We start from the raw sequence: 21456 nt of genomic DNA, 5'->3' as shown, positions 1-21456 counted from the left end.
TGTTCCGTGGGGAGAACTTTGCCCCGACTCGCAGGACGGGGCCGGGCGCTCCTCGGGCTCCTCCCGAGCCCCAGCGGTGCCGGGTGCCGGGACGGCGCGCCTCGCTCCCTGGCGGCTGCAGCTATTTTTAGCACCAGCCGCCGAATCGCGGTGCTATTTTTAGCTGTCGGCGGCTCCCACCTAGCAGAAGAGGAAGGCATGGAAGCCTCTAAGAACGAAATTGAGCACAGTGCTGGGGATGCTGCTCTGACACACGGTGTTACCCTTAATGCTGTTCTGATTGGGTTGCTTCGACTTAGAGAAAGTCTCCGCTTGCAGTAGTAAGGTTGTAGCTTCAACACAAGCCAAATGCTAAATTACAGATGCTGCAGGATTCAGAAGAAAACTCGACACGTGTTTCATGATCTTTGGTCACCTCCTACTTGCTATCATATCTTTGTGGAATGGGAGAAAGCAGGTTTAGGCATGTTCTGAAAAAATCTGTAGTTTTGACAGGATAGATTCTGTGATGGTGTATTGAGTAAATCCCTCTTAGTTTGTGGATTATTGGTCTGACAGGCAGGAACTTCCTCAGATTCATTCTGCTTTATCACGTCAGGCCAGCTGCTGTGCACGTGTACCAGATCTGTGCACTCAAAGCCCCATGTATCTTTCACTGAAAGAAGATGGGAGTACGTGAAGGGAGCTGTGTTGTTAATGAAAGCAGGATTTCACTCCATGACAACCGAGATACTGGTTTTACTTTTTTGTCGTCGTGACTGGCTGCCAGATTATTTGGTAGCTGGTGGTTTAAAAATCATCTGTGGGGGAACTTGATCCTTGGCTTTGCAACGAGCTATCACAATGAAGTTGGCACACAACTTTCTAAGGCTAAACCAGGTAATTCAAGTAGATTGTGCACTTCTCTTTCATTCAGCTGAAATACAGGAGCACCAGAACACAAGAACAGAATGAAGGCAAACTGATTTTTTTCTCCCCTGTGGTTGCCATTGATTTAAATTCCAAAAGCTGTATCTTCTTACTTTCATTGACAGCAACTGCTCTCTCTAAAGCTGATAGGGCTACACTGTGTGATACTCATTATGAGAAGGGAATCAGATGCCAGTAGGTCAAGTCAGCATTTGACTACCTTCGTTTCTTGAGATTTTCTGATGAAGGGAGAAACGGTAGAGTTACCCACATCACTGGGGTTATTCCAGGATTGGGGGAGGAGGAGGGAGGAGGGGGGGGGTAATGGGTAATATTCTCCTCCCCCTTAATAAGTATCAACTTCTCCTCCACTTTTGTGGGGAGTTTATAACAGACATTTCTGGTAACAAGTTTGAAATAAATGTGGTGCATGAAATAAATCTGGAAACATAACTGAATCATGGGGTTTTCTGTGTGTGCATATTCACTACTGTAGTTTTACGTGTAATCCTTCTTGAATCTTGACACATGCTCACTTGTTCATTCTTACTGCATCTCTCATTCTTGCCTTTTCTGTCACAGTGGCTGTCATGAACTGCAGCAATCTGGCAACAGTTTTCTCCTACAGCTAGGAGAAGAGCAGTCTTCTGAATACAAATTATTTTAGACTGGAATATGAACTAGATACTGTTCTGCACTCTGAAATAAATGATTACTGAAAACAAGTAGATGCTTAGAATACGATGGGAAATTTGCAGTCTGTTTTAGGGTGGGAAAAAAAAAACAACAGTAAAAGTAACTTTGAAGTACCTGATCAGGTAGGTTACAAGTCCTTTTCCTCGAGGGAAAGAGTCTTAATATGTGGATAAAATGAAACTTTGAAAAGAAAATAATAAGCCTCAAAAATATGTGCAAACTATTTTTGTCTAATCAGGCAAAAGCCTGTACCTGGGTGTAACTTGATTTATGTGAATGCTGCTGCTAATCTTGGCGTTGAATTCATAAGTGTTCACTCAGGTAAGTAAATCTGTGACTAAGCACACCACTTTAGAAAACCCTGAACCCTGCTAGTAGGAAGAAGTGTCCTAATTTTAATAACACTAATTCAGGGTATTCAAGAAGAGATTACATTGAGAAAGTATAATCTAATTTACACATGCAATTAACTTTTAACTTGCAAATTATAAAAACGATTTTTTACAGAGCTATAACAATAAAGAAACTTTTGACTTTACAAACTTTACAAAATCCTGTGTTAATAAGTCTTGCTGGTACATTTATTGAGGATAAAGAACTCAGGATGAAAATTCCACTGGAGAAAGGTCAGGGAGGAACAGAAGATACCTCCTGAAGAAAATCTCATTGAAGACACTCTTCTTACTTTGCAAGAAAGGACTAACAGAAATGAGGATTATTTAATACTTTGTCAAAAAGGTGGATTTGGTGGGGGATTCATCTTTGCATCTCTATTATAAAAAAAAAAAGTTTGGAAGATTTCTGCAAATTGAACCTGTGGATGTATATTTAAAAAAATGCACTGGGAAATAGTAGACTAGAAAAAACCTTCTCAACAAGTGGTATAACCTTCTTGACAGTCAGAAGGTTAGTAAAAGACACTGATCAAAGCAGAGAAGTCAGTATCTCAAAGAAGTTTGTCTCAGCAAGCGAGGAGTTTCTGATACAACAGACTCCTTCATAGTCACAAGCATGGCTTCAATAGATGCTCTTCTAGACAAAGAAGCTGATGATGCAACTGGTAGGATTCTCTTTTATTTAATGTATTTGACTTGTAATAAGTTTCATAGTTCTGATCTGTTGTTTTTTTTTTTTAATGGTGGCTTTCTAATCTTAACAGGCACCTGACACCAATTCAGTCCTTAAGGGAGCAGTTGCAATTTAATGCTGGTCTACAAAGACTGAATTTGGTTTATGATGTCTGATCTTTCAGCTTTGAAAGAAATTTCAAGGGGAGCATTCAAGGCATAAGGATTCTAATACCCACATTTTGACAGTATGTCCATGCAGCTTAAACTTCAAATTGATGTGCTTTCTTTAATTCATTTCAAGAAGAATGAGAATAGCTCATTTTAAAATGAAGTTTGCTGTAAATCATCTTAATGTGTTTCATTTCCCATTGCTAACATTCATAAATCAAAAATAGGGTGGAACTTTTGTTAAATGACCCTGAAATATGAAATAAGTGGCTTTAGGGGAAGTTAGATCAGAGAAATACTAGTAGTTTTTCCTATCAGTGACTGCTAGTATCCTTATGCCTTTGCTGTTAACTGCATCAAGAAAAACAATGCATCAAGAACAAAGTGAGGGAGCAGCTGTAAATCTTTAACTATAAAGTTTAGTTTAAAACTCAGTTTGTTAAAATGTAACTTAATGCACACTTATCATTTTGGTAATGGAGGAGTTGGGTACTCAGTGATTGCAGGATCGGACCATTAAGGCCAATGAATAAAGCTCTCTTAAGAGCTATTGTCTCTCTTGTTCTTTTCCTTTTGACACTGTTTTCTTGGTCCAATGGGTTGCCTCTCCTGGGTATTTTTTGTACTCATGTCCAAATGTGCCCTGATTATCCCTCCAGAAAACTTCTATGACAGAAGGGAACCTTCAGCAGGCAAGATAATAGCTCCACTATTCATCCTGGCTCTTTTGTACCTTGTCTTGCTAGCTAAAGGGGGACTAATGTCAAGCTTGTAAATAACTCTTACTGCATCAGGGAGAAAGTTGTGTTCACACCCTTCTCTCCCATCTCAGTTCTGTGCTAGATGTATCTGCCTTCTCCTGGTTTCCCATGTCCTTGGCCCAAATGTTTTGATAATAGAACTGTAGCTTTTAGTACTACTGAAGAAGGTGGAGAGGAAGTCCGACATTCCTCAGGCCCCACGGTCCTAGAGAAGCAAGATATAGTTAATTTTGCTCATGTTTAAAGTTAAGTGTATGTTAACTACTTTTCCAAATGAGATGGAAATGAAAAGGGAGAAACTTGAATGCAAAAACTGCCACATCATCATTATGTCCAAACAGTTGAGTAAAGAAAGCTCTGTGTGCTCAAAAGAATGAGTTGCAGAGTAATCCCCAATCAAAATCTGTTAAGATCAGTGAAGTCTCTGATGGAAGAGCTAAGGAACATAGCTACTTAATACTGAACTATCTTAAATCTGGTATTAAATAGCATGACCACTGAAAAAATGGGGGTATAAACTATTAGAAAGAAACTCAGAAGTTTTCTAAATTGTTCTTGTCTTTTATAAAATCATATACTCTGAGCAGTGTAAGAACACACTTAAATGTTCCTCTCAGTGTGTTTTCCAGAGTATGGATTTTTCTATTTAAGCTGGGAACCAGGTTTTGATAATCAGATGGGAGATCTCACCAGCCTTATCAGAGTGATTGTTCTTGATGATGTTTTCTTAGTTTTAAGACGATTTTTAACAGCATATCTAATGCTATCATTTAATCTAATAAATGAAACTCCTGTTGTGAATTCAAACTAATGGAATTATTGCTTTTGTTACAGGTGATCCTTGGACTTTTTGTGTCCTGAGAGAAAATGGGTAGCCTGACAAGTATTTGACTCGAGATAATATACAGAAGATCAAGTTGTAGCTCAAATTCAGGGTTCTGATGAAAACTGAGATGCTGATGGCATTATTTCAGACATGAATAACTTCAGGTATTAAAAATGGTAAGCTGACTGGGAGGGGAGAAAATATCTAGAGGAGACGCCAAACCCTGGCAATTGTTGAACAGAATGAAGTATAAAAATGCAGTTTAAATAAAGCTGTTCCTCAGAGTGGTTTTGATGAATAATTTACTGAATCAAGAGTTTTCCAGAAAACTGCTTAAATGGCACCATCCTGTTAGTGACCAAAGACAGAGATGAATATTTCAAATAATTAATATCCCATTCTTACTAATATGTCTGTCAAAGCCAGCCACGTATGCCTTCTGCAAGTTTCTGCTTTTGTAAGTTTTTCATGGTAGTGCTTCTTCTGGTTTGCTGCTGCCAGTGCTTACATACTGTACTGTTCTCTGGCCATTTTTAGTTGTTTTTGAAGGGGATGTCCTTCCTCTTCATTAAGATGGTTTTTCATCTTTAATCTCTTCATTAGCCATTTTGTTGTGTCTGCTTTTACTTATTCCTTTATTTCTTTTTCTATTTGTTGCTTTCCTATCCTGTTACTGATATTTCAAGTGTTTCTATCCAAAGCCATGAGCAGCAAGTCCAGTTTGTTGACAGAAGTGCTACTGATGATGGGCTTCCAATGCTAATGGGACAATGTCCAACCTGTTTGTGTAATAAGGTTGATAGGGTGATAACAATGGCTGTGGTAGTGCTATGCATTACAGTCTAATTCTGCAACCTGAGTAAAAATTTTGGTACCCTTGCTGTTGATAGTTTTTCTTCTCATAACGGCGAGCTGCCTCAAATTACACATTAACTTTGCACTCCTAAGTAATGATCCCCAAATTCTGTTTCAGGAAGATGAGTGTTACTAAGAATCCTTCAGGATAACAGAACACAACTTTAATGTTTGCTTATTTAATTAAAAGACAAACAAACAGATATTTAATGTATAGCTAAAAATGCTTGACATAATATGAATACTGCTACTTGAAGTTCTTTCAAAATCTTCTGAAGTCACAGAGGCAGCATTACAGCTGAACAGGATTAGTAAGGTTTCTCCCTTACTATAGGTTCTTATTATCCCCTTTCCTCCATTAGTTTTAAGGATGGATATGACATACCAAACCAACATGTGCCTTAAAGCCTTGAATTCATATGGTAAACATGCTGCACGCTTTAACCTACTCTACAAGTAGATCAGAAACTAAGATATAAACAGACTTGCTGTTTACAACTTTGTTAAATAGTGACTTCTGTTCTTTCTAAATGGTTTTGTAGTAATAAATGACCAATAAATGTACAAAGCTTCACGTCCTATAGACTTCTTAAACATTCATTACTCTTAAAGACAAGGCAAACTTTCCTTGAAGAAACATCTTCCACCAGAAGTAAAATATTCCAAACTCATTTTATTTTATAAATGACCTAACAAGGTACCAGGTCATGCAGTATTCTAATGATAGAAGAATAGTTATTACCTTATTGACTTTGTTCCAGATGGGGAGGATATGTAATTGTTCCATTTAGTTTAATGGAAATACCATTCTACATGATCTACTTACATTTCAGCAAAAACGTAGGAGCAAAATATAAGCTCTAGTTATCACACTGACTTTGATTTTTGAGGTGCAGATGCAAGATTCACAAAACTAACTGCTTCTCAGTTAGCTCCTGTGCTGGCAAAGGTCATTTCCTCTCTTGTTGCTTGGTAATGCGTGAGAGCAGTAACACTGCTTTTGTTAGTAGCCTGCTCCCGCTGAACTTGAGTGTCAGTTTAATGTTACAGTGCAACAGTAAGTACTATCATATTATCTAGATGAGACAGCAGATTCTGTAGCCATTGGCCAAAGTAATGAATGGGTATGAATACAAGAACCAGTTTTGAAAACTGGTATCAAGTCACACAATGGAGAACTTCCAAGCTATGTCTTGTACATGTTTGGGAGGAAAAGTCAATGGATGTTCTTGGATGTTCTTCCAACAGTACGTCCCCCTGCCCCCCAGTGGCAGTAGCTATGGATTTCATTTGATGTATACCTCTTCTTTAGCTTAAGTGATGAGAAATTTTTCTACTACTTAGTCTTACTGCTGATGCTTAAGGACACATTCCTCTCCCTGTCTGTGTTGGGAAGCAAAGAAGGGATTTCATTTTCAGCTGTGAGAGTATTCATAGCCCAGTACAAGTATAGTATGGACAGCTTCATTTTAGAAATAGCAAAAGAAAGGAAACACTTGGTGTGAGTTTCACTCTGTTTGCCACTTCTGTCAAGTAATACAAAGCCATTTGGGAAACGAAGAATTACAACATCTTTTTGTCCTCCTTCATGCACTCTTATAGTACTTTTTTTCTTGAGTAACAGATCCAGACTCATTTTCAAAGACTGGATTTTACTAAAAATTTGGAAGCTATGTATTATGAAAAATTGATATCTGCATAAATGTGAATGAACTGGTAACTTGTATTTTCATTTTGGATGAAGAACTAATTACCTATAAATAAAAAAAAAATCCTGTTTTTATTAACAGCTTATGTGTATTTTGCATTCATATGTGCTATCTTAATTTTAATGTAAATAATGACTAATAAGTATTTCTCCAATCATCTCTGGCTATGTAATTCTGGTGTCTGCTTTCTACAGAGAACTTATCTAACTTTCAGGTTCACATCATTTTAATTTATTTTACAAAACCAGGGTTCTTTCCTCAAATTTCCATTATGGTATATTAAATCTTCCAACCTTTTCTGAGTCTAGATTAATCAGTTCCCACTTGCAGTAAAGGATTGAAAGGGACCTTCTGGATGGAGTCCAATTTCCAGGGGTACTAAACATTCATGCAAATCCTTTCAGAATCTGTCTTCACCTTAAGTTACAGCTATTTCTTTATTACATTGTGAGAATGGCATTCTGAATACCTAAATGTATTCTTTTGCATTTTGTATAAATGTCTTACGTTTACTGAATATATTATGCATACCATTGCTTAGCATCTCTCTATTCTTTTAATAAGGAGGGAGAATTAAAAATGTCTTATCTTGGCTCTTGCTTGGGCTTTCTAACCCAAGTCAAATATCAAATTCTTGGTCCTTTGGCAAAATAACCTTTTCTCAAGTCTGAGTGAGCACTGCCTGAGGAGTGTGCCTCATCTCTAGAATATGCCTTCCCTAAAAGCAAAATCCTGGTTGTACTGTTATCAATTAGCAAGCCTCTTACTAAGGTCAGTGCTAGTCTCCTTTCACTTGTCTAGCTGCAACGCTTGCCCAAGGGTAATTAGGCTGCTATACTATTGACATTCTTAAACCTAAAGAGCTGTAAGCACTTTAACATAAGAGATATCTTTAACTTCACTTTCTGTAGCTAACTTCAGACCAAAAATCCAAAGATTTAGGCTATGTTTACTTCTGTCTTTCTCTGTGGTAAGCTGAATACATTTTAAAATTCTGCTGTTACCCTGGATGCTGCCTTTAGCCATGGTCTGTAGTGAAGTCCTTTATACAGAGAAATCATTAAAAGTTTTAAAAACTATGGAGTCAGAAGAGGACTGCTGGTTCACCAAATTCCTTGAAATAAAGTTTATTGCAGATCAGGGCCATTGTATTGTAAGTGCCTGATCTATATATCTTGAGGTGGGTGCATGATGTAAACAAGTTAGAATTTCACATATAGTTGGTATGCAAGCTATTAAGTCTGCAAATTGGTACTTCAAGAACACACCTAGGAATTAAACAAAAGACCATCTAATACCACAATACTGTCCATTCTATTTCTTTTTCCAATGAATGGATTTTTGTTATTGAGATCAAGGACAGTTTGTATATACTACAGTTGCCTAGTCAGATCACATCATTTTATCCTTGATACTATCTTTGTCCTCCACTTTCTAGGTACAGTTCCTTATGACATTAATTAAGCAGAATAAATTTCAATTTTTTTCACTATAGTCTTATTGTGCAGATTATCTGGTGGTTCTGTTGCCAGTTACATCATCATTATATACATTTACGATAATCCTTTAGAAAAGTATCAGTATGACTATCTCTTACCACTATCTTATCAGCTTTCTTGATTTTTTTATTTTTTTTTTCTTGTCTACGGATTCCTACTGTTGAGAACCTGTGTGGTGAATTGTAAACACATCTTATTGTCCCTTCCTGATGCTATAGCATGTTTCAGCACCTGTTGCTAAGAGTTTTTTTGGCATTGGCTTTGTCTACTATTGGGGATATACATAACTACTTTTATATTAAAGCATATATAAATCCTACAGTTCCTTACCATGCTGCACAAGATATTTGTATAAAAGACTGTTTCATTTTATGGTATACCTCAGCTTCATAAATTTACATAGGAACATCTTTGTAGAAACATTTCCTCTAATTATTTGTGCATTTTTATAGAAGCTACATTTCATTCCCCTTCCCCCCCCCTTTTTTTTATCTGCTGTAGCATCCACTGACACATTACAACTCATATTTTGCTTATGAATATATACACTCTGGAAATAAGTATCTCTAATATTTAGGAGAACAATACTAAGCATACCTTCCAATAGGAAGGAAGGACAACAGTGTTTTCAGGTCTTTCCTTCACCTAGATAGAGATGATGCATATAAATGGTATAAAGTAGAACAGCTTCAATGTTTCTGTAATTTATGCTCACTGAAATGACTCCCACAGCATTTTTGTATTGGTGAGTGTCATCTGAACACAGCTTTCACTGGCAGGCTCATTCTGTCTATTCTCCATTAAAGCATTGAAGACTATAGATCTAGTAGTGGTTTCAGCCTGGCTAGCCACACCAGCTTTTCATCTCCTCTGCATACAGGTAAGTACTGAGAAGACAGCAGAACCAACTTTCTTTCTTAAATACAAATTTGTCCTAAAAATTTTTGTTAAACAAGTGGATTCAAAATGCAGTCAGATTTTCTTCCTCTTTCTTGCAGAAATGGTTTTCAAACATTGTTTTTAGCAAATAATTGGGCATTTATTTTGCACTTTCTCTTAGAAATCTGTCATTATCCTATCCCTGTTTTTTCCAGTTCTTTTCCTGATTCTTTTTTCTCTTTCCCATTCAGCATACCCCACTACTGGGAATTTCTGTGGTGCCTGATAAGATTGTCAGCTATGAACACTTTGTTTATTGCTGGAAACTTGCCTCAATTCTCATAGATTTATGAAATAGTACTTGTCTTGTACATTAACACCCTCTTCCAACAGCATTTTGTGTCTGCCTAGCATACCCACTTTTATCCAACTATTTTGGATGTTCCAAGGAATTTGTGCTGTTTCTGTTCATCCTATATTTACACTTAAGAATACTAGCATTTCAAAAGCAAGTGCTGCTTTTGAAATTACTCCTTGTAATCTAGGAAAGATTGAGTTGAGCAAAGCTTGCACTTTCATCCTGTTTGCAGTGATCATTATCTACCCTATGCCCTGAATATATGGCTAAATCTGACATGTGTAAGTGCAGGGATGTGAGTGCAAAAAAAAAATGAAGCAAATAACCTAAGTCTAATTATCCCAATAGAGACAGAATTTGAAGTCTATTGTTGTTGTTTTTGTATAGGAGTACTCTTATTTGTCACAAAAAAATATATATATGTATATCATTATAAGCTGTTCTAGTTGGTTTTCCCTTTAATTTTCTCAATCAACAGTGACAGGACTTTGCTACCAGGCTGCCTAAGTATGTGCTTCTTGTGAACAGATAACATCATAGACTACCATCAAAACAGTGAATTGATTCTAAGACCTGCTTATATTCAGAGTTCCATGTTATCTTCTGCACTCATGTTTATTTGGAAAGCTTTCTTGATCAGATTCAGATTTCACAAATATCAGTCTCACCTGTTTCTGTATTTTGTGTTGCTTGTGACAGTTTCTTGTGACAACTGGACAGAATGCTTGTTTGTTTTACTCAAAAACATTAAACTTGCTTGCCTTGCAAACAGATCTCCAAATCATGAATTTTCTCATGTCATTTTTTGGGGTCTACTTTCTTAAACAGGTTTTCTAATGAAATAAATGGAATTTCCAATAGTAACACTGGGTGGCAGCTCCACCATATGTTTAATTTAAGCTTAAACCCATTCTGAAGAGGTATTTATTAAGGTTATATTAAGCATTTATTTTGTGGTAGCATTTCTGCATATTCATGTGACAAGTACAAATATTGCATGTGACCAACTATTTCTTGTGGAAACACTAAAAAATTAACAATTATAGCATGCGGGAATGTTACTAGACATAAAGAACTATCTAATGATAACATTGTAATAATTATCTGTAAATTAAGAGAATATTATACTTTCTGTATTCAGAAACTCTGAGGTGCTACCAAGGTAGGAAAATCCAGATGACACAATAAGTAAGATACACAGTATAACTGGAAAAATTAGACTAAGTCCTCTGACACCAGTGACTCATACAGCCACCTACAGTCTGGGTCTAAACTGTCTTGCCTGATACACTGTAAATTCCTTTGAGTAAATAATAGTTCTGAAATTTGTATGTTTTAAAGGAGGTTATGAATCGTTACAAAAGTAATTACAAAAGTAATGATTCATTAGTATGATTCCAGAATTATGTTTTGGATGCCCCGAGCCCTTCTAAGAATTTCAGACACTGCACAATTAGGTTTTTTCAGTGATTGATGCATTTGTGTAGAGCATGTGTAGTTTAGCATATTTGGGCTTAGTATAAAGGAAACTTTTCAGCTTCACTGACTTTGTAGAACTGAGCAAGAAAAAGTCTTAAGAATTTTCCTTATTCTAGACTGTTGCTTCCACTAAGGACATCTCACCTCACATTTTTTGTTGGGTTTGTTGTTGTGTTAAATTTATTCACATATTATGAAATATTCACATATAATATGGGAAGGAATCATATATAATATTCACAATGTTAGACCACCTGATATGGGGGAGACCTGTTATTTCTGTTAAATGACTATCTAAAATAATGCAGTTCTGTCCCTTTATATATTGGTAAGTACATTCCCCAATGACTGTATAGAATACTAAGTTTCTTTTAACTCCAGCCATTACATGTGATTTCTTTTATTCTGTAGTATTCTAGAGTTGAGGCAGTAATTTGTGAATTTATCTTCTGGGCAAGTCATCTATTCTGAACATGGCAAATTGTGATTCTGTTTTCCATGTTTGTAGCCCATTACTGCAAACCCCATATCTGTATATAGACTTGGTTGTTTTCATTGTCATATAAATTTTATATACATAATTACGTGTTTTCATTTCTGACTTTCAAGTTTGATACTCTCCCTGGTCTGTGAGTCTGTCAGTATACAACTCATTTTTGATCTTCCTGCATATTTTTAATATTATTTTTGTTTAACTTATGAAATTTTTATGAAAATGTACCTTGCATGTTGCAGGAATAATCATTAAAACACTTGAGTTTTTTCTCCAAATAGCCTTTCTTATACATGACTATTTTTTTCAGAAAAGTTATTCAGGTAACATATGTCCAATATTCTTAGGAAGAGCTTGAAATAAAATGAACTATGTAATTAGACGTTGTCTCATGACCACGTACAGAGGTAATTTCCTACTGAAGTTTGCACAGCTGTTTTTGGATGAGGTAGTATATTGAAGATAAACATTAGAAAGTGTTGGGTTTATTTTTTTCTGGAATTGTTCCAAAACATATTGATTTGAGAAGCATTGACTAGATGGCAAACCCAGTAGAGTTCATAAGACCACAATTCACCTTATTTGCTGACTTCCACAGAGTCGTCCTTTCAGTGAAAATGTAACTAACAATTCATTATTGAATTACAAGTCTCTGAGCTTACTTAAACTTACTTATGTCATCTGCCTTGGAAAATACTGTCATTCTAATTTTCACATTTTGCAGAAAGCTACTGACAAAATTTGAGGAAAGTAATGACAAAATAACTCTGGGGACCTTTCAGTTCTTTAAAGGTCTTATCTCCACTCACTAATCTTTTAATCTAGGTACACCATGGAGATCATCAAATCAAACAGAACAGCTTATCACTAAAGAAGCAAAATTCAAAATCTCATGTGAATTCTTTGAGCTCTGTCAGTCCTTTTAACCATGCCATTTAATTGACATTTTTGCCTGTTATCTCCTAGCATCACTGAAAATAGACTTCTTGCATATTTCCACTATTTACGTCAAATGTTAGGTCAAATAATGTCTAATAAGCCCTAGAATGCATCTTCTCTCATTTCTTGCTTCAGTGTCTGAAGTTGATGAGGTTATTTACAGAATTAGCCCTAAATTCTCCATTTTACTAGTGAAAGAAATGTTGTCATCTCTTCCACAATGTTTCAATAGCTTTCCATACTGCCGAAATCAGAAACTTCTCTGAAGATGCTGGATTCTGATGAAAGCAGGAGATGGGCTTGGTTTGCGTTTTTCTTCTTGCTACAATATCTTACATCAAGGAACTTAACATTATTTTGAAGTATCTAAAATCAATGATTAAGCCCCTCAGCTTGGTGAAAGAACATGTTGCTGTACTTTAATGGTGGGAAAGCCTATAGTGCCTCTTATTTATAGACTGCTCTGTCTGTTTTGTTGTATGACCAGCATGTCTGATGACCATGTTCAGAGGACTGACTGCAGGTTATCTGTAAATATTTTGTGTATATATATGTGTATAAATGTGTATCATGTACTATTGAAAGTATATATCCCTGTTTATGTAACAGCTCCTATATTACCCAGAGCAGCACCCCTTACAGTAATTTCATTTTTTATTAATGCCTGCAAACCTTTAGCTGCAGATGTCTAGATTCTCTTCCCTCTCAGTATGTGAGATACATCAATAGATATATTTGTCTTCAAATCTGATCTCAAGTAGACTAAGTTTCTCAGTCTGTTTTTTTCATGTCAGTATTATAGTTTATTTATCAGATGAAAATCCAGAGCCATCTGCCCCACTGAATTCAGCTATGCTGAACTTTTACACTGAATTGTTTATTTTAGTAGTACTGGCATTGCCCACATTCTGTTGTTGAGGGTGGGGTGTCTAGGCTACTGCACATTTTGGTAGTTTCCTCCTTCATCTGTTTTAAACTAAATAAACAGACCTTTAGCTAATGTAAATGTTCTCAGTTTCTACAGCAGAGACAGTCAGCTGTAGCTGATGTTACATCCTCCCATGTAATCTTTGCCTGTTTTAAAGTCAAGGCACAAGAAGGTATGGTATTTTCTTAAACAGGAAAGACGTCTGCCTACTCAAGCCAAAATGAAATTGATTTGATACTATCAGGTAGATTAAGTTGCCTCCCTGTAAAAAGTCTTTATTCCAAGCATTTGTATATAATGTCATTTAAATCTCCTCACATGCTCTCAGTATGCTTTGTATCATTGCAGAAGCTTCAGAGAAAACAGTGGATTTGGCCAGAAGCTCTCTAGACATCTTTGTTTAGAGCTGCAAGCTGTTAAAAAAGACAAATTTATGTACCAGGAGCTGGAGCTTTGCAGTGTGTTATCCACATGCATATCCTGCATCCCTTTTTAGTTTCCCACCCCTATGTCAAAGTCCTTGACACACTAGAATTCTGCAGTTCAAAAAAAACTGAGATGGAAAGCAAGTACCAGCCTCTCTACCCTAACTGGAGAATAGAGAGAACAGCAAGACAGTTGAGCTCTACAGGAATATTCTTGTGTTAAACTAACCAGCTGAAGATTGTGAGGAACTTCTTGCACTGTTATGTGTATACACAGGGTTCTGAAGACCTCTAATTGATGATTGTCTTCTTTATCTCTCCCTGATGTGGAGCAATTTTTGTGTGTTCTGGGCAATCCTGGATGGGGAACAGCTCATTCTGCCCACTTTAGGAAGATCTGGATACATTAGTAAGACTTTACATTTTACTGAAAATTTTCTTGAAGCTTGGTTCTTGCTGTCTTTCAGATATAGTCACCTCGCAGGGAATATGGATGATGTTTCCCCAGATATTCTTTTTTTTTCATTCTTTTATTTGCTTGTTTGTTTTTCAAGTAGTGGTTTTAATTTTTTTAATGTTTCTTGTTGTGCTATTCCATTTCAACATGAACATTTTAAGAATGGGAATGCCCCAGTCAGACAATGCTTATCCCTGAAGCTGGCATATGTTCAGATGCTTTGCAGGTCTGGTGCTCAGCTGTGTACATCATCATTATGCTTGGAACTAAAAGCCATTATATTGATTTTTTTTTTTTTTTTTTTTGTCTCCCTTATTTTTCTGTGTTTCAACTGAACTTAGAAGTCAAATGTTTTTAGAGAGTGGAAGATATCCAGGAAATTCAAAATGCTGTCACAAGTTTACAAGTCCCAAGAATACTTCAGATAGTTCTATCTTTATCTTACTGCTGCACCTCCGAAAAAGCAGAGCATGATTGATGCATTAAACATCTAGGGAAGAAAAAAATTAGCTTCAGTGCCAGTTACACTTGAGACAAAGAGACAAATGTATTTTATTTTCTTTCCAAATGCTCAAGGCACTTTTTGCTCAAATGACTTGACTCTTCCAACAAGCAAAGTATTCAAAATGAAGTTCCTAAGACACATGTTTTTAACAATGGTAACTGGAAGATTTTTCATGTCACTGTATCTTCATGCCAAGCATGTCTGTGTTCCAGTCACTCAAATACATAGATTTATCTAAAATAAAAATCAGTTCCAACACACTGCATTCCCCTTTGGCTTATCCTTAGCTGCTTGAGTTGTCACAAAAGTCAAATTAATAGAGGCAGCTGCATTTCGTCAAAATAAAGTTTGTGATGTTATTCTTTGAGTACTGACAGGCTGTGCACATCAACTGCAATCCGAAGTTCAGAATGACCCTTAATTGCTATGTTTTCTGGGATGTATTTTGTTGTATTAATTTCTAGGTGATCTTGCTATACAATTTTAGTGTTTCTTTTGCCCTATTTTTGAATAATTTTTATATGAGAGCTCTTATTGATGCTATTAAACAGGGTTTTTCCAAAGGCAAATCGAAGGTTGGCAGAAGACAAATTCAACTATTTCCAGCTAACAAATGACTTCACTGTTTTGTGCCACGGATTCCTTTCCTTTATCATGTTTTTTAAGCTAAGTGGTACTTTCCTCCTATAATTTCCAGAAGTTTGACTTTCAGAAGAGAAAATTGTGAAAAGAGATGGGCTTACTACCTGTTGGATGCTCAAGTCAAATCTACCTGACATGTATGCTTTGCCAATGATTATCATTAATATTTGCATGAAGCAGAAAGTCTTTTCAGACTCCAGCTATATTGCTGTTAGACAGAATGCAAAAACATTTCACATCAGTTTTTGTTGTTTTTTCTTTTTCTTCAGCGGTTTGGAAATTATGTAACTGCAGTGATTTTTACCTGGCAGATTGCAGTAGCTTGAAAATTATCTCCTACACTGTGATGGCACTTGAATTCTGAATGAAACACATGGGCATGACCTTAAATAAAATAATTTAAGGTGATTGGGAACTTAGAATATGTATATAGACTTTTAATCCATTCCACCCTTTTCCTTCAACTTTGTAGGCTTTTATGCCCTCAGAATAAAATCTTAATAGCTCACATCATACTAGATATGTCAAATTTTACTGGAGTAAGAGCAAATACGTGTACTTGGAATTTCAAGAAGTTATCTAGTCTGCTTCTTGTCCTATGTAACAGAATTGCCTACACCAAAGTGAGCCTGAAAATTATCCCCTCAGTCAATTCATTACTGTATCTCAGAATCTGGTTGTTTACTTCTGTGCACAGAAATCATGGAGTACAGACTGACTGCGTCTATACATGCAGTAACTACTTTCTTGTTCTCTACAGGAAGCTTTGTTTCTCTTTGTTTCTTCTCATGTTAAGGAGCATAGCTCTGTGAAAGAAAGCTAGCTTTGCAGGCAGAAGGACTTGGGTTTTATCCCTGACATCTCAAGAGCGCTTTTTCAGCTGAGGGAGGTGCTCTGACCTCATTTGGCCTCACCTGGAATGCTGCATCCAGTTCTGGGGCCCTCAGTATAGCAGACATAGACCTGTTAGAACAGGACCAGAGGAGGTTAGAGAACTGGAGAACCTCTCCTGTGAAGACAGGCTGAGGAGAGCTAGGCTTGTTCAGCCTGGAGAAGGAAAGGCTTTGGGAAGACCTCATCATGGCCTTTCAGTATTCAAAGGGAGTTTATAAACAAGATGGAGACCAACTTCTTACATGGTCTGATAGTGACAGAACAAGGGGAAACGATTTTAAATTAAAAGAGGGAAAATTTAGTAGGTGGAAATTTTTTACTCAGAAGATGGTGAGGCACTCGAACAGGTTACCCAGAGAAGTTGTGAAGGCCCTATTCCTACCATTCCTGGGGGTGATCAAGACCAGGCTGGATGGGGCCCTAGGCAGCCTGTTCTTGTGGGTGTAACTCTCCCCACAGCAATTGGGTTAGAACTAGGTGGTCTTTAAGGCTGGAAGGTTCTTTCCAACCTTTCAAAATATCATCAATCTCTGACAAGCCTCTTTGTCGTATATCTGTGTCACATACAAAGATGAAAAACAGATTCATTTTCAAACAAAGAGAATACAATAATTTGAGAAATATTCACTTCCCACTTATCCTTCACATAAGACTTTATGAAGAAAACTCTCAAAAGACTTGCCAATTTGAAATTTAGCATGGATCATATGAACCGTATTACTGAGGTTTATGACAAAAACATTGACATGTTTTGGAATTTTTAAAGCTTTGGAAGGCAAAATCTGTAATTTAGAGCTATGTTATATTTTTATGGTTTGTGATTGATTAGCATTCCTCAAAAGACAGGAAAAAGACCATTTAATGATGTTGCATCTATTTTAAGATGAATACATTTTCTTAATATATAGTTTGAATACAGTAGAATATGGCTTAACCTTGAATGTTGAAACTGAAGGTTTTGTACTTTCTAGCTGTGCCTTGAAAACAGTCTTCATCTTCTCTTTGAAGTTTTTTGTGGGTTTTTTAGTTTTTTTCTTCCTGGAAGTTGTCAGTACTGTACTGATGTTAGTGATCCGTAAGTATACCAGAATATTCAGAAATTCATTATGAACTTTAATAGTATTTGTAAGGATGACTAAGAAAAGCTCCTTGGCCTGTTGATACTTGAATAGCATTAACAGAATCCAGCCTTGTCTGATTAGACAAATTGCTGCCTAGAATAGTTCAGTCTGCTTTTTGCAGTTGACATCTAAAAGATAACAGAAAAATAGGAAAGGCAGTATGCATGTTTTTAGTTCTTTTTCATTCTGCTGATGATTGAAAGTGTACATTTTGTTTCTTCCACTGCTGATTTCTCAGACATTTAATTAATAAGTTCCAAGCATGAGCTAAACGTGAATAATCCTAGAAGGAAAACGTTGTCTTCTACCTAATAAGCCCTACATAATTTTTAATGATTCCAGGTCTGACAAAAGTCACCCAGCTTTTCCACGTGTCTGACCATTTTTCTTACAAAATGTGTAAGTTTTATCAGTCATTATTTTAAAGACACAAGATGATACCTCTGGAAGAAAATTTGTTCTTTGGTAGATAACTCTTTCTGTTAGTCTTGCTTAATCCTGAAGTCTGATTTCAGGCACTCTGTTTTGATAGTTTTCCATCAAATTATACAATAATAATGCTTCATATCTAATTGAATCCAAAATTATTTTATATATTGAAAGGAATTAATAGTAATATTAGAACAGTTAATTATTAGTAACATTAGAACAGTTAATTATGTAGCAAGTAATGTTATCAGTGTTAAAGTTCAGATTCTTGAATGGGGCTAACACATTAATATTCAGTAAAGAAACTGAACTTCTGCAGTTCAACTCCTAAATCAAATAAATTGTTCATTTTGATCCATTTTTGTTGGGGTGTTTTCCTAAACTCTTAACCTTAATCAACTTCTGCTTTACAGTCAGTGGACAGCTCAGCCCATTATCTTTGCACCATTCAACCTGTCAGAATTTATTAGCTTGCCATCGACAGAGAACTCCCTGTACAACCAATTGCTTGTTAATTCTTCTTCAGCAAACTCTGAGGAATTTTGTTAAAGAGCCATTTTAAGCAAAGTATTTGATTTATACTTCCTTTGGCAACATTTAGGCAAAGGTTCAACAAACATCAGATTTTTACAGATTACCCGAGCTTGGTAAAATTTTATGCTTCTCAAGTATTTGAAAGTAATCCATTAGCAGTGATTTTGGCAGTGGGTAAATACCACGATAAAAATAATACTTTGCGATTATTGCATTGAACGTTGTTTAGAACCTTTTCCCCCTTAGGGTGATTATCTTCATTAAAATACACTAAAAATAAAATGATGCAGCATCTTTCAGTTTACAAATTCTGTAACAGACATTGTTTGATGTACATAGAACACATTTTTCTGAGATTGCTATGGGCACTGAAACCTTCCTCTATTGGAATATAATTTCTTCCTTTTTAAGCCTGACACACTTTTGCTAGATTGTCTCCACTGGAATTACCACTATCCTCCTTAATTGAAAATTTGCTATTTGATTTCATTTTTGTACTGCAATGCTACACATTTTAAACAATAAAAATATTCAGAATTGTTTTTAAATTTAGCTCCAAATCAGCTCTAAAAATTGTGAATCTTTTCTTGTGGGAGTTTTATCAAAGGAATAGGCACAAAAACTGGCAGTTACAAATATTTAAAGTATAAGTAATATGTTTTGGAGTTTGAAGAGCAGTGTAGAAATCTTATCTTGCACTCTGTTTACTTTTGATTTCAAACTCTCCAATCTATGTCTGTTTTTTGTTTGTTTGTTTGTTTTTAACTAAGAGTGGGTGTTTAGCACTAATTTTCTTTTATCTATGATTTATACCATAGTTGCTCTCTTTTTTTGGAATGTCACTCATGTATTCTGCTGTAGGATACCAGCTAAACTACTTCTGTTAGGAGTATACTGTCAGAGACCTCTGTAATATCAATGGATGCACCTCAAGAAAGCTTGTCAGCTGAGACCGAATTCTCCATTGTTTTTACAGTGTCTCAGAGGTTCATAAAAGTGTCAAAGAAATGGTTAACAGTAATGGGTACTGTTATGATTGTTAAGCACTGGAATAGGCTCCCCAGGGAGGTGGTTGTCACCATCCCTGGATGTGTTTAAAAACCATTTGGATGTGGTGCTCAGGGACATGATTTAGCAGAGAGTTGTTAGTTAGGGTAGTATGGTTAGGTTGTGGTTGGACTTGATGATCTTTAAGGTCTTTTCCAACCTGAGCAATTCTATGATTCTATGATTTATGACTTTTCTCAGAGTCACTGTTTTTCATTAAGCTGGCTGAAAGTGGATCCATTCTACTAGGATCTACCTTTGATTTTTCATTTTATTACTGAAATAATCATGCTTTTAAAAAACATGGCATGTTTGTATCACTGAGAGAAAGATGAAGACCTATTATAATAGAGAAGGAACAAGGTAAGAGTTTTCATTAAAAAGGTAGGAAGTTTTGATTTTCTTACTACTGTATGGGACCTCCTTACAAAGATAATAGAAGCCAGAGTAATGAATATTAGAGATGTGAGTTGGAGCAGAGGTACAGAGTGACAAAGGAGTGAAAGACACAATGGTTGTTAGTGTAGAACTACTGATGATATATGGTAAAGGATTGAAGCATCTGTGAGCTCTTTTTATGAAGGCAAGAAAGATAAGCAACTGGAAAATTCCCAAACAGTAGAATGATTCCCTGATGAAAAGGGAGTCCTACTAAGAGAACATCTCTGAAACAAGTGAAGAATAAAACTGTCACATACATCTAAATAAATGAAGTTCCCAAATAAAAATGTGTCTAGAATTAAAATATACCAGAATGGTCAGGAAAATGCTTAAGTGTAGAGATTACTCTGTTTTTTTAAAAGAAGATATTATTGGCACTTTATTTTCAATGGGCAGAAACCAATGGAAAGATTTGGAAGGTGGAAAGTAAACCTCAGTGATGAATATTAAGTTAAGAAGAACAAAGTTATATTTGGAAACAGAAAATAAGGAACTTTTAGGAGGTCCTGTGATTTTTTCTCCAAGAAATAATGAGACCTGTAAAATTACTAAGAGGAGAGTAAAGTGCAAAATGAAAGACAGTCTTCAAGAAAATCAAGTTATTAAGAACAAAAAAATCCAGAAGAGTAATTACTTGCTTCAGAAAGTAGAATGAAGATGTGTCAGAAACTTTGGAAAGCTGCAAAAATTGTTTATTTTTACTCTAATTTTTAAAATGATTTAGTGAACAAACAAACAGAAAACAATCCACCACTACTGAAAAAAACCTACCAACAAACAACCTGAAGCTAGCATTCTATTATTTTTCACCACCAGAATTATATGTGCAAACTTTACAGATCAAGGTAAAGAGTTGCCAGAGCATCCAGTTTATAAATAAATGTTTCTAACTGTAGAATAATGTCATGGTTTTATGATTTTTTTGTTATCGATATTCCACATCATAACATCATGTAGAACACTGGGAGTTAAAGAGTTAATGCTCCAGTTCCTTGGATCTTGGATACTTCCAGGTACCTGGATCTCAGAAGAGAAGAAGAACTACATACTACGTACCCCAGAGGACTTTGCGTTGTTCTGTTTCCATTTTCCATTTGTAGGGAAAGATAAAACTGTTTGCAGATCACGAGAAGTGCCCCTCTCTTCTTCCCTTTCTGCTCATCCCAGCAGCGTGCATGCTCATCTTCAGCATTAGAGTAAGGCCTTCTGGTTGGTTGGTTGGTTGGTTTGTTTGGCCCTCTCCCTCTCATTTTATTTGATTTATTAGATTCAATTCTAATTATATTGTATTATATTATATTGTGTTATCTTGCATTCTGATTTTTTTTTTTTTTTTTTTTTTTTTTTTTTTTTGTAAATTAGCTTTCCTCCTCAGATTGTTGCCACTGTTTT

The 21456-nt window shown here is 35.9% G+C and overlaps 1 protein-coding gene and 1 long non-coding RNA gene across 2 annotated transcripts in view; both read left to right on the top strand.

Moving 5' to 3' along the window:
* Positions 1-21456, top strand: part of MTNR1A (melatonin receptor 1A) — a 51786-nt gene that overhangs the window by 380 nt on the left and 29950 nt on the right. The gene's annotated exons all lie outside the window — the stretch shown is intronic.
* LOC107053254 lies at positions 31-21292 on the top strand. The gene is made up of 2 exons (XR_001466352.3): positions 31-2665; positions 4439-21292. It is a non-coding gene; the product is annotated as an uncharacterized LOC107053254 (long non-coding RNA).

Source organism: Gallus gallus, chromosome 4, assembly GCF_016699485.2.
Source record: "Gallus gallus isolate bGalGal1 chromosome 4, bGalGal1.mat.broiler.GRCg7b, whole genome shotgun sequence".
NCBI classification, from domain to species: Eukaryota; Metazoa; Chordata; class Aves; order Galliformes; family Phasianidae; genus Gallus; species Gallus gallus.
Note: the sequence above shows the minus strand (reverse complement) of the source record. Positions and strands in the feature narration are given on the sequence as shown.